We start from the raw sequence: 5948 nt of genomic DNA, 5'->3' as shown, positions 1-5948 counted from the left end.
CTGTATAGATTGACTTTGAATGACAAGGACACGTGATCCGGTAAAAAAAAAAACTGACCCGGGGAATGTCAATGTTTAGGGTAACATTCATGGTGGGGGGGGGGGGTTCAAGAGAACAATCAATAACAGATGCAAATGCCTGAGAGATTCGATATTACTAGTCAGTGTGACTTTTTCCCCAGCTGAGTCATTTCCATTTCTTGAATCAAGCCTTGCATGTGCCGTCTCCTTACATGGTAAACGGCAAATACCTTGTGCATGTCCCACACTGGAAGAGCTTCAAGGAGCTTCCCACCAGAGAGGCTTCCTACCAGAGAGGACGTTCCCTTTAATAAAAGGAGAAGGAGAGCCTGCCTTGAGGCATCCCATTACAAAGAAGTGAGGGAAGCTCTGGCAGCCTCAAGTATATAAAGCTGCAGAGGAGCGCCTGGGCTGAGCACTCTTAGCAAGCATCTCCTGGACTCCTCGTGTACCAAACTTTAGAAGGAGCGCGGTCCAGCGGCAGGAGATAGGCTGGCTTCTACTCTTCTGATCCCACTCATGGATGCTCTTTAGGGCTGGATCTACCAATAAACGGCATTCAAGGTAAGCTCGCTGCGTCCTTCGGCTTAGCTCGTGTGTTTGAATGGAAAAAAAAAAAAAAAAAAGATCTGCATGCTCATTGAAAGCTCCTCGTTACTTGTAACACGTTGTTATTTAGTATCTAGAAAACCTGGAAGGGTTGATGTGAGATGAGAACGTATGGACCTAGTAGTCTAGGTAGAACCGTAGGAGTGCCAATATCCAGAAATATTACGGTAGAAAAGAACCAGATGTGTGTGGGACTTTACAGGTACCAAGAAGGGTCATTATAACTAAGACATGACCACGTAGGACAATACAGGTACCAGGAAGGGTCATCATAACATAGTTGGGCTTTACAGGTACCAAGAAGGGTCATTATAACTTAGTGATGACCACGTAGGACGGTATAGGTACCAGGAAGGGTCATCATAACATAGGTAGGCTTTGCAGGTACCAAGAAGGGTCATTAAAACATAGCCTTGACCATGTGGGACTTTACAGGTATCAAGAAGGGTCATTATAACTTAGACATGACCACGTAGGACGGTATAGGTACCAGGAAGGGTCATCATAACATAGGTGGGCTTTACAGGTACCAAGAAGGGTCATTAAAACATAGGTTTGACTACATGGGACTTTACAGGTACCAAGAAGGGTCATTATAACTTAGTGATGACCACGTAGGATGATATAGGTACCAAGAAAGGTCATTAAAATATAGCCTTGACCATGTGGGACTTTACAGGTACCAAGAAGGGTCATTAAAACGTAGTCATGACCATGTAGGACAATACAGGTACCAGGAAGGATCATCATAACTTAGTCATGACCACATAGGACAATATAGGTACCAGGACGGATCATCATAACATAGGTGGGCTTTGCAGGTACCAAGAAGGGTCATTAAAACATAGCCTTGACCATGTGGGACTTTACAGGTACCAAGAAGGGTCATTATAACTTAGTGATGACCACGTAGGATGATATAGGTACCAAGAAGGGTCATTGAAACATAATCTTGACCATGTGGGACTTTACAGGTACCGAGAAGGGTCATTAAAACATAGCCCTGACCCTGTGGGACTTTACAGGTATCAAGATGGGTCATTATCACTTAGTGATGACCACATAGGACGATATAGGTACCAAGACGGGTCATTATATCATAGTCGTGACCATGTAGGACTTTACAGGTATCAAGATGGGTCATTATATCATAGTCATGACCATGTAGAACTTTACAGGTATCAAGACGGGTCATTATATCATAGTCATGACCATATAGGACTTTACAAGTACCAAGACGGGTCATTATATCATTGTCATGACCATGTAGGACTTTACAGGTACCAAGATGGGTCCTTATATCATAGTCATGACCATGTAGGACTTTACGGGTTTCAAGACAGGTCATTATATCATAGTCATGACCATATAGGACTTTACAGGTACCAAGACGGGTCATTATATCATAGTCATGACCATGTAGGACTTTACGGGTTTCAAGACAGGTCATTATATGATAGTCATGACCATGTAGGACTTTACAGGTATCAATACAGGTCATTATATCATTGTCATGACCATGTAGGACTTTAAAGGTACCAAGAAGGGCCATTATATCATAGTCATGACCATGTAGGACCTTACAGGTACCAAGAAGGGCCATTATATCATAGTAATGACCATATAGGACTTTACAAGTACCAAGACGGGTCATTATATCATTGTCATGACCATGTAGGACTTTACAGGTATCAAGACGGGTCATTATATCATAGTCATGACCATATAGGACTTTACAGGTACCAAGATGGGTCATTATATCATAGTCATGACCATGTAGGACTTTACGGGTTTCAAGACAGGTCATTATATCATAGTCATGACCATGTAGGACTTTACAGGTACCAAGACGGGTCATTATATCATAGTCATGACCATGTAGGACTTTACAGGTATCAAGACAGGTCATTATATCATAGTCATGACCATGTAGGACTTTACAGGTACCAAGAAGGGCCATTATATCATAGTCATGACCATATAGGACTTTACAAGTACCAAGACGGGTCATTATATCATTGTCATGACCATGTAGGACTTTACAGGTATCAAGACAGGTCATTATATCATAGTCATGACCATATAGGACTTTACAAGTACCAAGACGGGTCATTATATCATAGTCATGACCATATAGGACTTTACAGGTATCAAGACAGGTCATTATATCATAGTCATGACCATATAGGACTTTACAAGTACCAAGATGGGTCATTATATCATTGTCATGACCATATAGGACTTTACAAGTACCAAGACGGGTCATTATATCATAGTCATGACCATATAGGACTTTACAGGTATCAAGACAGGTCATTATATCATAGTCATGACCATATAGGACTTTACAGGTATCAAGACAGGTCATTATATCATAGTCATGACCATATAGGACTTTACAAGTACCAAGACGGGTCATTATATCATAGTCATGACCATATAGGACTTTACAGGTATCAAGACAGGTCATTATATCATAGTCATGGACTCATGGCCATGTTAGAAAGACTCTTACTAGTACCTGTACAGTCCCACAAGTATGCGATTCTTTTGACTTCTCTTTTACTCTCTTCCTAATGCTACAAAAATCATTAATAATTAGTCAAGGCTGTGTTGGAAAAACCCTTCTTGGGTACCTGTAAAGTCCCACGTGGTCATGGCTATGTTCTAGTGACCCTTCTTGGTACTTGTAAAGTCCTACCTGGTTCTTTTCTCGTACTTTTTTTTTTCTCTTCTTGATGCTACAAACACCATCAATCATTTGTCACGACCATGGTGTAAAGGCACTTATCAGTCGCACATGTATCTAGTTCCTTTCACTTCTCCTTTGCTCACTCTCTTGATGCTGCAGACATATTTAAACATCGTTAATCATTAGTCATGACAATGGTGTAAAGACACTTATCAGTTCCTGTAAGTCCCACGTGTATCTGGTTCATTTCACTTCTTTTTTTACTCTCTTTCGGATGCTACAGACATCATCAATCATGGCGATGAGATAACGGCTCTTATTGGTAGCTGGAAAGATTTGAAGGCCAATGAAACGCAGTTGCTAGCTCTGACTTGCTATTTGATACCACCCACTGAAACCTATTCCCAAGGTTCACTTCTGTTTTACAAAAACAAGAAAGTGTGGATAGGCTAGTCCATGTTTAATTAGAGAGGTGCCAACATTAATTATACTTGTGGTTGAAGGGACTAGATACAGGTGGGACTTTACAGGTACCCAGAAGGGTCATTCCAACTTGGTCATGACCATGTAGATCTTAATAGGTACCAAGAAGGGTCATTTCACGTTTTCATGACCATGTTGGATTTTACAGGTACCTAGAAGGGCAATTCCATCGTAGTCATGACCATGTAGATCTTAACTGGTACCAACAAGGGTCATTCCAACTTGGTCATGACCATGCAGGACTTTGCAGGTACAAAGAAGGGTCATTCGACCGTGGTCATGACCATGTAGATCTTAACTGGTACCAAGAAGGGTCTTTTCAATGTGGTCATGACCATGTTGGATTTTACAGGTACCAAGAAGGGTCTAAATAACGTGGTCATGACCATGTAGGACTTTACAGGTACCAAGAAGGGTCATTTCAACATGGTAATGACCATGTAGAGCATAAAAGGGACCAAGAAGGGTCATTTCAATGTGGTTATGACTAGGTTGGACTTTACAGGTACCAAGAAGGGTCATTTCAACGTGGTAATGACCATATAGATCTTAACTGGTACCAAGAAGGGTCATTTTAACATGGTCATGACCATGTAGGACTTTACAGGTAACAAGAAGGGTCTATATAACATAGTCATGACCATGTAGGAATTGACAGGTACCAAGAAGGGTCATTCCAATGTGGTCATGACCATGTAGGACTTTACAGGTACTAAGAGGGGTAATTTCAATGTGGTCATGACCATGTAGGACTTGAAAGGTACTAAGAAGGGTCATTTTAACATGATCATGACCATGTAGGACTTTACAGGTACCAAGAAGGGTCTATATAACATAGTCATGACCATGTAGGAATTGACAGGTACCAATACGGGTCATTCCAATGTGGTCATGATCAGGTAGGACTTTACCATGTTGTCAGTACCATGTTGAAAAAACTCTTCTTGATACCTATCAAGAAGAGTTTTTTCAACATGGTACTGACCATGTAGATCATAAAAGGGACCAAGAAGGGTCATTTCAACATGGTCATGACCATGTAGGACTTTACAAGTACCAAGAGGGGTAATTTCAATGTGGTAATGACCATGTAGGACTTGAAAGGTACCAAGAAGAGTCTTTTCAACATGGTAATGACCATGTAGATCATAAAAGGGACCAAGAAGGGTCTTTTCAACGTGGTCATGACCATGTAGGACTTGACAAGTACCAAGAAGGGTCATTCCAATGTAGTCATGACCATGTAGGACTTGACAGGTACCAAGAAGGGTCATTCCAATGTAGTCATGACCATGTAGGACTTGACAGGTACCAAGAAGGGTCATTCCAATGTAGTCATGACCATGTAGGACTTGACAGGTACCAAGAAGGGTCATTCCAATGTAGTCATGACCATGTAGGACTTGACAGGTACCAAGAAGGGTCATTCCAATGTAATCATGACCATGTAGGACTTGACAGGTACCAAGAAGGGTCATTCCAACATGGTTCTTTTCACTTCCTTTTTCTTCTCTTCTTGATGATTCAGACGTCATAAATAACTGAAACATTGTAGCTATTGTTCTGTTGCTAAAAATTGTTATAAATAAAATATAAAGCAGTTAATATGACATTCACCAAAGATTCAGCATAGGTGAATCTTCCCGACACGTGCTTTGAATGGCAGCGATGGATTTACCACCTGTAAATGTTTGGCAAAAGTCCCATTCACTGCTTTCTCAATATGCCCCATCGACATGGCTTGTAGGACCCAAGTGGGTGAAAGTGTTTTTCATTCTTTGGGCTTTTTGGAATCTCATACAGAGAGTTTGGCGTTTGAGTGATTGTCCAGAAAAGTTGTAAAGGTTGCAAGCTTTGGGTTGACTTTAGAACCATTCTGTGGGCTTTATTTGTGCCCAAGTGAAGTAAAGAATACCAACCGAGCAGAAAGCATCTTTCTTTGCACTGACTATATCAGGAACTTGAAAGCCGGAACTTCAGTGGTCCTTATTAGGCGTATCGTAATATTTGTCTTCCCAAAAATTAATTGGAACTGGAGTTACTTGGAGGTTTTAAAAAGTCTTTGGGTAAAGTTGTTGGTCTTCAGTGGTCTTCAATGGTCTTTGGGTTGACTTGGATCCAATCTTCAGACTTTAGTTGGAGC

At 41.1% G+C, this 5948-nt stretch overlaps 1 protein-coding gene across 5 annotated transcripts in view; it reads left to right on the top strand.

Annotated features, from left to right (window-relative positions):
- The first annotated feature begins 400 nt into the window (after positions 1-400).
- TNC (tenascin C) overlaps positions 401-5948 on the top strand; it is a 253590-nt gene continuing 248042 nt past the window's right edge. For 2 of the 5 annotated variants that reach the window (XM_089673555.1, XM_089673554.1), the window contains exon 1: positions 408-585. The gene's annotated coding sequence lies outside the window, so the exon portion shown is untranslated. Of the gene's footprint in view, positions 586-5948 lie in introns of all 5 variants that reach the window. The other 3 variants (XM_089673551.1, XM_089673552.1, XM_089673553.1) reach the window with 3 other exon arrangements.

The sequence above is a fragment of the Staurois parvus genome, unplaced genomic scaffold, assembly GCF_062004578.1.
Source record: "Staurois parvus isolate SC_StPar_1 unplaced genomic scaffold, SC_StPar_1.0 ptg000140l, whole genome shotgun sequence".
NCBI classification, from domain to species: domain Eukaryota; kingdom Metazoa; phylum Chordata; class Amphibia; order Anura; family Ranidae; genus Staurois; species Staurois parvus.
This window is presented reverse-complemented; position numbering and strand designations above follow the sequence as displayed.